Below are 13821 nucleotides of genomic sequence, written 5' to 3'. Positions count from 1 at the left end.
ACATAACTTGCTATGGCGCGTACATGCATGGGTCGAGGCACATGGAAAACATTTTCAGCACATACTGTAACTGTTGCTACATGATACAGTGCGTATTAGACCGCAGCCTCTGTAACATTGAATGATTGAATAAATGGTATCTAGCATGGAAACCATGCATTTCCTGACATAAGTTCACTAGATCATTTTGGTTCCGTATCCTCTCATCCTAGAGTTTGTACACGGCGGAAAAAATGACCGTGTATATGCAAAATAAAAAGACGAATGAAAATTTGTACCAAGGCTAGGATCCAAACCCAGACCTCCTGCTCATTAGCCAGATGCGCGTCCCACTACGCCACGCTGACACAGTGGCCTTGCACAACTGCGCGGACTGTCACCGCGCGGCTCCCTGCTCCATCCAAATTCCCATTCCCGTTCACGCCTCAGCCCACTTGGCATTCCCCCTAAACACGAACAGCACTGCAGAGGGTTTCCAGTTGTATTGGAACAGCTCCTCCGTATCGGACGAAACAAGATATGCTGCCTGAAACCCAGGCCTGGATGCGTTGATCAAAGCGGGAGCTATACAGTTTCATGTGCCGTATCACGTAGGATCCCTCGTTTCGTCTGATGCTCAGGTGCTATTCCAATACAGTTGGAGAGCCTTTGCAGTGATTTTCGAGTTCAGGGGGAATGCCAGGTGGGTTGAGGCATAAACGTAAAATTTAACTGACGAGGGAGTCGTGCCAGGGTGGTCCACGTAGTTGTGGAAAGCCACTGTGGTGTAGTGATTAGCGGGTCTGCCTAGTGAGAGGGAGACCTGTGTCAAAGCCCGGCCTTGGTATAAATTTTCATTCGTCACTTCAGTCTGCATATTTACACTACTGGCCATTAAAATTGCTACACCAAGAAGAAATGCAGATGGTAAACGGGTATTCATTGCACAAATACATTATACTAGAAATGATATGTGATTACATTTTCACGCAATTTGGGTGCATAGATCCTGAGAAATCAGTACCCGGAACAACCACCTCTGGTAGTAATAACGGCCTTGATACGCCTGGGCATTGCGTCAAACAGAGCTTGGATGGCGTGTACAGGTACAGCTGCCCATGCAGCTTTAATACGATACCACAGTTGATCAAGAGTAGTGACTGGCGTATTGTGACGAGCCACTTGCTCGGCCACCATTCACCAGATTTTTCAATTGGTGAGAGATCTGGAGAATGTGCTTGCCAGGGCAGCAGTCGAACATTTTCTGTATCCACAAAGGCCCGTACAGGACCTGCAACATGCGGTCGTGCATTATCCTGCTGAAATGTAGGGTTTCGCAGGGATCGAATGAAGGGTAGAGCCACGGGTCGTAATACATCTGAAATGTAACGTCCACTGTTCAAAGTGCCGTCAATGTGAACAAGAGGTGACCGAGACGTGTAACCAGTGGCACACCATACCAACACGCCGGGTGATACGCCAGTATGGCGATGACGAATACACGCTTCCAATGTGCGTTCACCACGATGTCGCCAAACATGGATGCGACCATCACGATACTGTAAACAGAACCTGGATTCATCCGAAAAAATGTTTTGCCATTCGTGCAGCCAGGTTCGTCGTTGAGTACACCATCGCAGGCGTTCCTGTCTGTGATGCATCGTCAGGGGTAATCGTAGCCGTGGTCTCCGATCTGATAGTCCATGCTGCTGCAAACGTCGTCGAACTGTTCGTGTAGATGATTGTTGTCTTGCAAACGTCCCCATTTGTTGACTCAGGGATCGAGACGTGGCTGCACGATCCATTACGGCCATGCAGATAGGATACCTGTCATCTCGACTGCTAGTGATACGACGCCGTTGAGATCCAGCACGGCGTTCCGTATTACCCTCCTGAACCCACCTATTCCGTATTCTGCTAACAGTCATTGAATCTCGACCAATGCGAGCAGCAACGTCGCGATACGATAAACCGCAATCGCGATAGGCTACAATCCGACCTTTATAAAAGTCGGAAACGTGATGGTACGCATTTCTCCGCGTACGAGGCATCACAACAACGTTTCACCAGGCAATGCCGGTCAACTGTTGTTTGTGTACGAGAAATCAGTTGGAAACTTTCCCCGTGTCAGCACGTTTTAGGTGTCACCATCGGCGCCAACCTTGTGTGAATGCTCTGAAAAGCTAACCATTTGCATATCACAGCATCTTCTTCCTGTCGGTTAAATTTCGCGTCTGTAGCACGTCATCTTCGTGGTGTAGCAATTTTAATGGTCAATAGTGTAAATCATAGAGACTTGAAAAGGTTTCTGGAACAATAAAACTTCATTTAATTATAATATTGTTATTAAAATTTCTTTACATATAACTGCAGTCTCCTATCCATTTAGCCACACCTTGTGTTACCTCCTGCGTTCTATAACTCTGGCTGCAGATGAAAATTCATGGTTCTGTCGCTGGAAGTGCCTGTAGACAAGCAACAGTTCGAGTATCTTTCCGTACCCGCTTGCCATTTATCGAACGGAAGTGAAATAATATTCTTGAAAGTGAGAGGGCAGCATTTACTGTTTTGCCGGAGAAAATAGCACTGGCCCGGACAGTGGTGGATTCTTAGTTTATTCCTGGTGGGGCCGAGGTGACACTATAGCATATGTACTTTATTACAACTAGAACAAGAGGAAACACTTAACTCTGTTACAACCCATGTCACGAGCATTGATTACTGTCACGGAACGTTAATTTATCACTTGATACAGAACAAAATCCTAGTCTCTTCTCGTAGAGTACAATTGAATATAAACTTTTATGCAGAGATCTGTCTTAAGACAACTGTCGTACTGCTGGCTATAGAAATGATGCTGTCGGCATCGACGATGGCTGACTGAGCTGAGCGGCCATCCACTTTGCCATAGGAAAGCGAGCTGATCCAGTGGCGTATGGAGAATCTGTGGCGTATGGAGAATCTGCTGGGTGTGTCCACGCCACCGTCTCTCAATCGTTGTTGCTTCGGGCAGCGACTGTTTTTACATATGTTCCGTCGCGAGGTACTTCATTCTTCGGACGATAGCACATGTACAAAAAAAAAAAAAAAAAAAAAAAAAAAAAAAAAACCGAGGTAGAATGGCCTGGCCATGCGAAAAACTCTCCACCCTTGTTGGGACAATACCGGAAACACTTGTCAACTGCCTGTAACAGCCTGCTTCTTCGACAAATTGCCCCACCGTACCTCAGCACTGGTGTGTATTGCAACCACACTGAAGAATGTTGATGGAAACACTATTTCCACTATGACTATTACCGTAAAATTTCCTTTGGGCTCCAGGTTCCATTTTGCTTGGTCCTTTTTCATCATTATGAAAGTTTACCGAGGGTCTTCTGTAACTGCGCGTACAAAAAACTTCCATCTCTCTGATTTGTATGTATTTTAGCGTACATTCTCATTTACATTGTTTTAGAGTAATTTGTAGAAAGAAAGTTGTATTAATTAAGAACTAGATCAAGGAATATACGAAGCTGTTAATAACAAGAACATCTCGAACGACAACAATGGCTATTATTTGATAAGTGTTCACACTATTCGTTAATGCCATTCCAATTTAAATCGACGCTTTTCACAAAGAAATGTTCCCAACTTGAGGTGGACAATTTTGCCTCTGGTCCAAGCACACATGTCAGCGATGGAGGACGCTCTGCAGATTGAAACAAGCGCACCGAGCTAGGTAGCGCAGTGGTTAGCACACTGGACCCGCATTCGGGAGGACTACGGTTCAAATTCGCGACCAGCCATCCTGTCTAGGTTTTCCGTCGTTCCCCTAAATCGCTCCGGGCAACCTTGAAACGTTCCGAGCTTATGCTCCGTCTCTAATGATCTTTAACCTTCCTTCCTTCGAAGCAAGAGTGAGCTTGCCGAGAAATTGGTGACTGCTAAAGAGGAGTGCTAATGAAGTAAGAAAAAGACAAGTCAGTGCGACTGTTTTAACATATACACTGACTTCAAAATTTTTAAATTTTTAATGTCAGTACTGTATTGCCTATTTTGTAGACGCTGATTCTTTGGAGATGGGAACATATCCGTCCGAAACGAGTGTGTTAAAATGTGAACTGCTTAAACAAAGCGTGTGCATGTGTCGAACTGACTGAAGTGATATTAATCGGAAGAAGTATTTCAGATACGATAGCACTGCTCAGCTAACTTTTTGACACTTTCCTTAAAAAACATCCTGAAGTCACAGAGGTCTCTCAGTCGATGTTTGGCGTGAAATACCTCGATACAAGTAACTTTTTTAACGTACTAATATTAATTTATTAAAACGTCGGTAATAATGCGTAGACAGCTTAGGAAGTACTTCATCTTCGTAAAATTTCAGATTTGTATACTACTAATCAAATGCAATCATTTGATGTGTACACCAGTCACGTTTTGTTCAGTTGTTATTTTAGCTTTTTGTAGTGATTGTAGTTTTTGTATGTTTATGACCCTTCTATTCCCATGATAAGCCAGTTCAATCAATGAATCATAAACGTGACTACCATGTGCACAGAACCAGCAATTTATGAGTCTCCCAGAAATTTATTTCGATCCATAAACCTTGTTTAAAATTGGCCTTCAGTGTCATCTGAAGTAGTATAAAAGATAATTTGATTTACTTTTGACGTATGAAATGGCTGACGCCATAAAAACTACGTCACAAGTCACCATAGTCACCTCAGCCGGCGGAGGGCAGTATATTACTGAGATGCGGCGGTTACGAACAGAAAGAAGGGAGCTACAGTCGGTGGTTTGGTTTCACAGCTACAGACGACACAGTGTATCTTCTTTTCTGTGTAATAGTGTGGTGGCAACACTAATGACAGTTACACCGAAACGGGGCAGATAAATGCTTATATTTTGTGCCAGAGAGTTTGTGGTGGTAAGTTCGTATGGGACCGAACTGCCGAGGTCATCGGTCCCTCGGCTTACATACTACTTAATCTAACTTAAACTAACTTACGCTGAGGACAACTCACACACCCATGCCCGAGGGAGGACTTAAATGGAGGGAGGGGGGAGGGGGGACCGCGGGAATCGTGGAAGGCGCCCTGGACCGCGCGGCTACCCCGCGTGGCTGCTGGAGACTAATAATGATAAACATACATTGCGTAAAGTTTTTGTTATTCAACCATTTAAGACCAGCTCAGAAATCATACCAGATGGCTACAGTTAAAGTGCAGCTCCTCACGGAGGTGCCGTGTTGGCTGTAATTATCTTATGGCAGCGAAACTTGATAGATATGCTAATGCGTTAATGTGGAACCTATTTACACCGAAAAAAATAGTTCCAATTTTGGCCATCAGGTGCAAACCTGGCGCTGCACACTGTTGGTATGACGCTATGACATCCACGCTGTCAGATGACAAGCCATTACGTGAGAGAACATAATGGCGATCGAGAAGAGAGACTTAGTGAAACTGTTTTATGTGAACGGCAGCAAGTACAGTGCTACTTTGAGAGAGTATCGCCGAATGAAACTTCTGAGGATGTTCGAGATTTAAAGAAGCTGATCATAAAATTAGCAAACACGGGTGAGCTTGGTGTGGAACGTGGAAGAGGAGGGCGTCCTATCACGGTGAAAATTCCTGACGAGGTTTCTGTTACTGTAACTACCATGCGGCACGTGTCCGGGTAGTGCTAGTTCTCGTGCAGTGTGACGAGGATTATCTATCCCATGGTCAACAGTACGAAAAGTTTGCGGTCTGTAATACACTGGTACCCGTCCAAGATCCAGACGGTGCAACAACTGAAACCTCGTGATCCGCAGCAGCGTTCTGAATTTGCTCTTCGGTTTCTGGCAAGAGCGAAGTTGATGACATGTGGCCGGGCAATATTATACGAAGTGATGAGACACACTTTGCACAACATTGTGCAATGAATATACAGAACTGCCGAATCTGGGGTACTGTTAAACCGCGTGTTGTGCACGAAGAGCCATTTCAGTCGCCATTTATGTCTGCGTGGTGTGGATTCAGAAGCACCTTTATTCTCGGTCCGCTCTTCTTTGAAGGGAATACCTCCAGAGGGTCTGTCAGGTGTACCGTGACGTCTGCATATTATCGAGAACTCCTTGAACTGAACTGTAGGTGATTCCTATTTTGGAAGACCGCAACTCTGTGCAAGCTACTGTTTTCATGCAAGATGAGGCAACACCACATGTCGCTTGCCCAGTCAAAGATCTGCTTAATGCAACCTTCCACGAACATGTTACGTTCAGAGGTTTCGCAGATGCATGACTCACAACAGTGATCTGAGTTTTTTTTTTTTTTAAATCTTATGGGACTTAACTGCTATGGTCATCAGTCCCTAAGCTTACACATTACTTAACCTAAATTATCCTATGGACAAACACACACACCCATGCCCGAGGGAGGACTCGAACCTCCGCCGGGACCAGCCGCACAGTCCATGACTGCAGCCCCTAGACCGCTCGGCTAATCCCGCGCGGCAGTGATATGAATTCATGTGACTTTTGGCGCTGGTGATATCCAAAACAACGCGTTTACCAGGGACACGCTGGGTCTCTACCTGATCTGAAGGCTAATATAAAGGAACACTTTGCTCAGATTCCAACGGAGCTGCTGCGAACAATTGCTGATCAAGTGATTTTACGGATGCAGCATCTCGTCGACGTCTCCGGTGATCATATTGAACAAACTGAGTAAGCTATGCTTAATAACAAAACTAGCAGTATGCCTTTCTCACTTCTTTGACCCCTTGTCCTGTCCTGTTAATTATCCATTGCAAATGGAAACATTCCTATACGTCTTTCTTGCATTCACAGCGCCCGGTTTGCACCTGGTGGCCAACACAGGAACTATTTGTTCCAGTGTAAATGGGTCCTGCATTAACGTTTTAGAATATCTGCCAAGTTTCGTAGCTATACGATAATTACTGCCCACACTGGACCCCTGTGTGTAGCTGCACTTCAGTTATAACCACCCGTTATGAAAGCCATTGACCCGTAAGCATTCACAAAACAACAATCAGTTAAGGTAGCCCAGGGATTTGTGAACTGTAGAAACTACACTCGAAGCCTCGAATTATATGCCAAACAATGAACATAGGTAATCTCAAAGTTTGGTCCATCAATATATACTCCTACCCAATTTTCTTCTTTTGGTATAGTAGATGCCTCTTATGGATTTTTGCTTCCTTTTTAACGTCGATGACGTCACAACACCAGCTGCAAAATCGTATCTACAAAATTATGGCTCTGGCGATTTGATACGTGCAACCGGTGACTGGAGGAACTCTTATAGTGGGCTGATGCAACGGCACAAGGACCCTGGCCGCAGCTATCTCTGCTGTCCAAAGGACGGGGCCGCCGCTTGCACGGCGTGTGCCCGAGTCCGAGGGATCGCCTTTGGCCGGCGTCCAACCTAAACAGACACAGTGACCGCGCCTGCCATTGAGTAACCGCTATCACACACCGGGCAATCAGCTTCACTAGCAAATCGTTCGCGACCGCCAAGGCTGCTGGTGCGTCCGCCGCGCAACGTTATTAGGCTTCTTATCTGTGGCATGGTGTCCGAAGGGTGCGAACACACAAACTGGTACACAAAAACTAAAGAGTGGAAATAGCACAATCTGTTCAAAATCCCAGAGAAACTGCTTGTCATTTTTTGTGCTTGTTGTGCTTACATACTCTGCAAGACACCATACAGTTGTAGTGGGTGTGCCTTGTACTGCTGCTAGTGATCCCCTTTCCTGTTCCGCTTGCAAACGGACCGAGGGAACGGACTATCTATGTGTTTCCGTAAGAGCCATAATTTCTCTTACCTTTTCTTTGGGGTCATTAAGCGAGATATGTGTCAGTCTGAAAATGCCGGTTCTGTAAACTTACTCAATAGTGTTTCGCGAGAAAAACGTCTTCTTCCCTACAGGGATTCTCATTTGAGTTCACGTGATATTTCCGTAATACTTCAGAGCTTATATCTGCACCTACCGGTAGCAAAAATAGCAAATAATATTCTGATTTTCTTCATTGTATCCCTTAATCCTGGCTGTTGGGGATCCCAAATACTCGAGCAGTACTCAAGAGTGGGTCGTAAAAGTGTTCTGTACGCTGTCCCCTTTATACACTCTAGAGCAAAGAAACCGACACTCCACAAAAGAATTATCCGAATGGGGCGGAAATCGGTAGATGTTATGTACATGTACAGGAAAACAAATGTTTACAATTTCAGAAAAATTGTATGATTTATTCAAAAGAAAGAGCTTCACATACCGATCAAGTCAATAACGCGTTGGTCCACCTCTGGCCCTTATGCAAGCACAATCGATTGGTAGAGTTGTTGTAAGTCCTTCTGAGGGATATGGTACCAAATTCAGTCCAATTGGTGCGTTAGATCGTCAAAATCCGGAGCTGGTTGAGGACCCTGCCCTTAATGTTCAAAAATTCTCAATTTGGGAGACATCCAGCGACCATGTTGGCCAAGGTAGGGTTTGGCAAACACGAAGCAGTAGAAAGCATTGTCTTGGTGAAATGTAAGCTCAGGATGGCTTGCCATGAAGGGCAACAAAATGGGGCGTAGAATATCGTCGACGTACCACTGTACTGTAATGGTGCCGCAGACGACAACCAAAGGGATTCTGCTATGGAAAGAAATAGCGCTGCAGACCGTCACTCCTGGTTGTAGGGCTGTAAGGCGAGCGAAAGTCAGGTTACTATCCCACAGGACGTCTCCAGACTTGTCTTCGGTTGAGAATCTCATTGGCTGGAGTAGAACTGCATTCAGTGATAAGTCCTGCTTCGAACTAAGCCCCGATGACCACGGAAACGTGTCTGGCAGCAATGGAATACCAAGCTGAGTGGATCTGAGTGCACACTGCTTGCGTTCGGCACACAGTATTTGATTGCTAGGGTGCCACAGCAAAAAGATATGGTTGATATTAGAATCATCGGTAGATCAGAGACTGTAGTCAGCTTGAGTTATGCTTTCTTGCATCTCGCCGATAGCGTCATTTGGCGACTGTGGTTAAGATGCCAGGAAGGAAGAATCATTCAATGTATTTACGAGCAAAGTGGTAAGGGAGCTTTATATTCCTAGATACCCCTTTTAACACTGTTTTCGAAACTTTGAAAGTAGCCTTTCACAGGGTAATTGGAAATTTGTGGCAAGTTCTATGAGACCAAACTAATGAGGTCATCGGTCCCTAGGCTTACACACTACTTAATCTAACTTTAACTAACTTACGCAACGGCCAACACACACACCCGTGCCCAAGGGAGGACTCGAACCTCCGACACGGGGGCACGGGAGGGGGGGGGGGGGAGGAGGGCCGCGTGAACCGTGGCAAGGCGGTTAAGACCGCACGGCTACCCCGCGCGGCAGGATAGTTGGCACCTACCTGCAGGGAACGGCCCAGAACTTATTTTTCAGCATTTCTGTGACCCTCTCCAGAGAGACAAACAAACGTGTGACAATGCGAACTGCCTTTCTTTGCTTACGTTCAGTATCCCCTGCATTTTGACATGTGTCTCACACACTTGAGCGATATTCCAGGGTGGCTGATTCGAGAGTTTTGTAAGCAATCTCCTCTGTGGACTAATTGCACTTTCCCAGCATTATATAAATGAACCGAAATGTACCACGTGCTCTACCTCCGACTGCGCCTGTGTGATCGAAAAAAATGTTCAAATGTGTGTGAAATCGTATGGGACTTAACTGCTAAGGTCATCAGTCCCTAAGCTTACACACTACTTAACCTAAATTATCCTAAGGACAAACACACACACCCATGCCCGAGCGAGGACTCGAACCTCTGCCGGGACCAGCCGCACAGTCCATGACTGCCTGTGTGATCATCCCAAGAGTTACAGATATTGTATTCAAAGGATTCTAAGTTTTTTTGAAAGAGCAAAGTTTTACATCCCTGAGCTTTCCAAGTAAGCTGACCATCTCCATATCACATTGAAACCTTATGAAGATTTGACTGAGTATTTTTTCAGACAGTACTTCAGTGTAAAGCCGGCCGGGTTGGCCGAGCGGTTCTAGGCGCTGCAGTCTGGAACCGCGCGACCGCTAAGGTAGCAGGTTCGAATCCTGCCTCGGGCATGGATGTGTGTGATGTCCTTAGGTTAGTTAGGTTTAAGTAGTTCAAGTTCTACGGGACTGATGACCTCAGAAGTTAAGTCCCATAGTGCTCAGAGCCTTTTGAATCATTTTTTGAACTTGAGTGTAAACAAGTGCATCACATGCGAGAAGTCCGAGGTTACTAGGAACACTGTCTGCCAGATCCCACATAGTGTGGAAATGAGAGCTCTTATGGGAGCGAAGTAGACAAGGGAAGCGGGTTGGAATGGTTCAAATGGCTCTGAGCACTATGGGACTTAACATCTGAGGTCATCAGTCCCCTAGAACTTAGAACTACTTAAACCTAACTAACCTAAAGACATCACACACATCCATGCCCGAGGCAGGATTCGATCCTGCGACCGTAGTGGTCGCGCGGTTCCCGACTGTAGCGCCTAGAACCGCTCGGCCACACCGGCCTTCTGGGGTTGGAATGTCACGACGTTGAGAAACACTTTGGTGGCTGCTGAAATAACCGCTCTCGCTCATAAACTCAGTAGACACATGTACGCTGTTCGCTACAGTTTCCTCGATGCTGTTTCAGAGTCTGCATCTGCTACATTGTGTAAGCTGTTGGCATGAAAACACCTGCAGCTGGCGTCCCAGCACTACTCTGAACGCAGGCAGCAACAGTTTGACACTCCCTGCAAGAGAATCTCTCCCGCCTACGTAGTCTTCTCATTGTCGTTGTGGCACACATCAAGCAGGCACGTGCTAACACTCTTGCGGTTACAGACGGCGTAGATGGATTTTCCAGAAGTGAACAGAACTGTTGCTGCAGTTTGTCCAACACAGATAGTCTCTAAAGAAAACGGTTCAAAATACACGGTTCTTCACGTACGAATAATGTACATCGCGAGACTCGTAAAACCATGGAAAAACGGGTTTATCAGAGTGATAACCTTTCTTGTAATTGCCCCAGCTGTGTAGCATTGCGACAGTATGTAGTAATACGTAGCGGACGCAATCTTCTACGTCATTTATGAGCATAGTGATATCATACGACTCGTGAAAAGCTATCAAATACAAATTCCATACGAAACAAGAAAAAACATGGAACAAAAGAAGTATTAAAAATTCCAATGAAGAAGAGAACACTTGAGGAGAAGAAAGACGCTATACGAGGTGAACATTAATAAAACTGACAAGCGGCTGAGACGTATTCCTGATTGGAAATTGAGGAAAAAATGTCCTAAGAGCTGGTGTTTGGAAACGCATCGTTGCCACGATATATGGGGCTGACGAATGACACTTCCTTTGACCATGCGCCGTGTGTTCCCTGCGTGTTTCAGGTTATGTGACTGACGCAGCGTACAGCAGAATGGTCCGGTATTCACGTCGCGAACAAGTCGAGATAGTGCTTGTGTACTGCCAAGCTAATGGAAACGGTCGAAAGGAAGCACGCCTATACCAAAACAAGTACCTTCACAGACACCAACCCCATCACCACATAAAATTTCAAGCCCTTTTTCGGCGTCTGTGTCGTCACGGATCCTTTCAGACAGACGAAAGTGCAGGGAGGCGGCGATGTCGGACAACAGATTTCGAGGACCAGGTGCTACAGGATATTGAGACGATCCTAGTACAAGCTCCAGGCAAGTATCCCGCCAACTTGGTGCTAGCCAAAGTCCAATTATGTATCTTCTACATGACAACCTCTACCATCATTATCACTTGCAATCCCATTGAGGCCGCTTTGAACATCTGTTGTGATATGGCTGCGATGTAACGCTGTACTGGTGCGAAAAGTGGCAGTTGACCCTAAGTAACGAAAAGTGTGAGGTCATCCACATGAGCGCTAAAAGGAACTCGTTAAACTTCTGTTTCACTATAAATCAGTCTAATCTGAAAGCCGTAAATTCAACTAAATACCTAGATATTACAATTATGAAGAAAAATTTGAAGGAAGACATAGAAAATGTAGTGGGGAAGGCTAACCAAAGACGGCGTTTTATTGGCAGGACACTTAGAAAATGTAGCAGACCTACTAAGGAGACTGCCTACACTACGCTTGTCCGTCCTCTTTTAGAATACCGCTGCGCGGTGTGGGATCCTTACCAGATAGGACTGACGGAGTACATCGAAAAAGTTCAAAGAAGGGCAGCACGTTTTGTATTATCGCGAAATATGGGAGAGAGTGTCACGGAAATGATACAGGATTTGGTTGGACATCATAAAAAGAAAGGCGTTTTTCGTTGCGACTGAATCTTCTCACGAAATTCCAATCACCAAATTTCTCCTCCGAATGCGAAAATATTTTGTTGACTCCGACCTACATAGGGAGAAACGATCACCACGATAAAATAAGGGAAATCAGAGTTCGTACGGAAAGATATAGGTGTTCATTCTTTTCGAGCGCCATACGAGATTGGAATAATAGAGAATTTTGAAAGTGGTTCGATGAACCCTCTGGCAGGCAGTTAAATGTGATTTGCAGAGTATCCATGTAGATGTAGATGTACTCTGTTCCAGGATGATTTGTTGTCGTTGCACGCACATTGTCCATTCCGGACACATTTTCATAGGATTTTTTTCCCCTCCATTTCCAGTCAGCAATCCCTCCCTGCAGTTTGCCAATTTTATTAATGTTCACCCTGTATAATTAATTTCTTAATTATTGGTGTGCACTAATTCTGTGCAACTTTTAGGTTGCTTCGGTATAGTACACTTGAAGAGATTTCATTTTTAAAGTACATTATGAGTGTGCTCCCACAATCATTACAGTGTACGTAGAGTACTGTAGCGGCTACCATGGACTGTAGCAACATACAGGGCGTCCCAGGAGGAATGATCAATATTGAGGGATATGATCGGAACGATAATCCGAAGTAAAAAGCATGTGCACAACTTAAGAGCTATGAACACTTCATTTTCGACGCTGTGAAACAAATCTTTGCTACTGCAAGTTCTTTGCTTTCCATATTTCGAGAGATGCTAGCATGGACCAAAACATAAAGATTCCCAGTAAACGTGGGCTCTCAAGTACATACCTTGCTGTGAAACTCATCTCTTCCACTTGGTCCATACTACCTCCTCCCCAAACATGAAAAGCAAAGAGCTTGCAGTAGAAGAGACGTGTTCCACAGAATCGAAGATGAATAAGTGCTCCTAGTATTTTAGAGCCCATTTTAATAGAATTTATTGCTTCGAATGATCTTTCCTGTTATATTCCTGACTGTTGACCATTGCTCCTGGGACACCCTGTATAGTCCGCACGAGGCGGTAACTCATTCACATTTCAGTACTGTTTCATTTGACCAGTCTTATGATCAGAAGCATTTCTTCGCTAGTAACGAAATCAGCCATCCGATACCCAAAAACTATCGGGCAAGAATTAGCGTAGCTGAGAGAATAACACCATAAGACGCACGAATGATCAAAGAACGTTGCCTGGATGAGACGTTCATGTTGACACACGCAGATGGCATTGTACACGAGCACGGTGTACCATAGTTGCAGGGAACATTTCTAAGGTAGCAAACTTATATGGTCTGAAATTGAACTCTGATACTTCCGCGGTTTTCCGCGTCCATGTTATACGGACGTAGTGGCCTGTCATGTACATCTCTTCAGCAAGATGCTGCAACGTCCCATAACTTCCGAATCCTTTTAGATTAGTTCATTTTTTATTTTTAATCCAGAACGCACGCGATCTATACTGTGTTTAACACATCTGTGAATCTTGATGCTGCAGAGTGGTATATGCTATATTGGACTGTTTTCCTACTAGGCC

The 13821-nt window shown here is 45.1% G+C and overlaps 1 protein-coding gene across 1 annotated transcript in view; it reads right to left on the bottom strand.

The window, feature by feature from the left end:
• LOC126203305 (protein I'm not dead yet-like) overlaps window positions 1-13821 on the bottom strand; it is a 241984-nt gene that overhangs the window by 127570 nt on the left and 100593 nt on the right. The gene's annotated exons all lie outside the window — the stretch shown is intronic.

This window comes from Schistocerca nitens, chromosome 9 (assembly GCF_023898315.1).
Source record: "Schistocerca nitens isolate TAMUIC-IGC-003100 chromosome 9, iqSchNite1.1, whole genome shotgun sequence".
Classification (NCBI taxonomy): Eukaryota; Metazoa; Arthropoda; class Insecta; order Orthoptera; family Acrididae; genus Schistocerca; species Schistocerca nitens.
The sequence above is the reverse complement of the archived record's forward strand: the minus strand, read 5'-3'. Positions and strand labels throughout refer to the sequence as shown.